General features: G+C 49.2%; 1 protein-coding gene across 1 annotated transcript in view; it reads right to left on the bottom strand.

The window, feature by feature from the left end:
- The window catches only part of AURKB (aurora kinase B), a 2,779-nt gene that overhangs the window by 655 nt on the left and 519 nt on the right, over positions 1-1,605 (bottom strand). The gene's annotated exons all lie outside the window — the stretch shown is intronic.

Raw genomic sequence — 1,605 nt, 5'->3', positions numbered from 1 at the left:
CCAATGCACCACAGATCCACCTTTTCATTGTGCATGCGCCCCTCAATCATCTCTGGGGGCAGGTAGTCTAGGGTGCCACACATTGTCTTCCTCCTGGATGGGGTAAGGTGACTGGGCAGGGGTCCCGGGGACAGACAGCCTCTCCTTTCCCTGCTGCCCAACGACAGGAAGCCAAGAGACTGTAGGATGTACCAGGGACTGTTTCAGCCAAGCAGGGCCACCGGGGATGGGTGGGTGATATTTACCAAAGGCCTAGTGATGGGTCTACATGCTGCCCTAGCATCTCTGCACTGAGGAATATTTTTTTTTCCGACACAGAGTCTAACTATGTCACCCTTGGTAGGGTGCGGTGGCATCATAGCTCACAGAGACCTCCAACTCCTGGGCTTAAGCAATTCTCTTGTCTCAGCCTCCCAAGTAGCGGGGACTACAGGTGCCCTCCAGAAGGCCCAGCTATTCTTTTTTTTGCAGTTTTTGGCCGGGGCTGGGTTTGAACCTGTCACCTCTGGCATATGGGGCTGGCGCCCTACTCCTTTGAGCCACAGGCACCCCCTGCCCAGCTATCTTTTGATGGTAGTTGTCATTGTTGTTTGGCAGGCCCAGGCTGGATTCGAACCCGCCAACTCTGAGGCTGGTGCCTCAGCCGCTGAGCCTGAGGAATATATCTGTTTTTTTTTTTTGAGACAGAGTCTCCCTTTGTCACCCTCAGTAGAGTGCCCTACTGTCACAGCTCACAGCAACCTCAAACTTTTGAGCTCAAATGATTCTTTTGCCTCAGCTTCCCTATAGCTTTGACCATAGGTTCCCACCACAATGGCCAGCTATTTTTTTTTTTTTTGGTTTAGCAGGCCTGGGCCAGGTTTGAACCCACCAGCCCCAGAGGATGTGGCCGGCACCTTAACCACTGAGTACAGGCACCCATTGAAGAATATATCTTAATAAAATAATCAGGTATGAGGGCAATGTTCATCTTGGAATTAAAGAAAAAACTGGAGACAACTCTAATGTTCATGAAGTATGTTCTATTAAATAAATCAAGTTACATCTCTTCTATGTAATACTATGAAGCCATGAGAAATGATGTGGGAGTATTCTCAGTGATATGGTAAGAGTCCTAAAATATTGAGTGGAAAATTAGGGTGATAATCAGGACCCCAGCGAATCCTCAGGAAGGACCCTGTCACCCGGCCTGTACTTATGCTTATGAGCCGCTCCAATGTCCAGCCCACAGGTAACTGGGATAAAGGGGAGAGGATTGACCTGAGGGGATGAGTCTATAGGTGGGTGTAGGTATGAGAATGTCAAAGGAGGGCCTCAACTAGCTGTCCTCTCTTTAGCTGCCTCTGGCCAGAAGGTGATGGAGAAATCTCTTCTGTTTTTGTAAAGATACTACTGCTCTGTCTCTATTGTGTGAGGACAACTCTCAATGTCTTTGGGTAATAAGATTTGGAGGGGTCGTATTTAGAATGTCCCAGCCTCACACACAGGGCTGGCCTCCCAGCCTACCATACCTCAGGGAGGGGGCATGCACAGACCAGCCAAAGTCAGCAATCTTCAGCTCTCCCTTGAGCCCTAAGAGCAGATTCTCTGGCTTTATATCTCTGT

This window comes from Otolemur garnettii, unplaced genomic scaffold (genome assembly GCF_000181295.1).
Source record: "Otolemur garnettii isolate 467f Iridium unplaced genomic scaffold, OtoGar3 scaffold00046, whole genome shotgun sequence".
Classification (NCBI taxonomy): Eukaryota; Metazoa; Chordata; class Mammalia; order Primates; family Galagidae; genus Otolemur; species Otolemur garnettii.
Note: the sequence above shows the minus strand (reverse complement) of the source record. Positions and strands in the feature narration are given on the sequence as shown.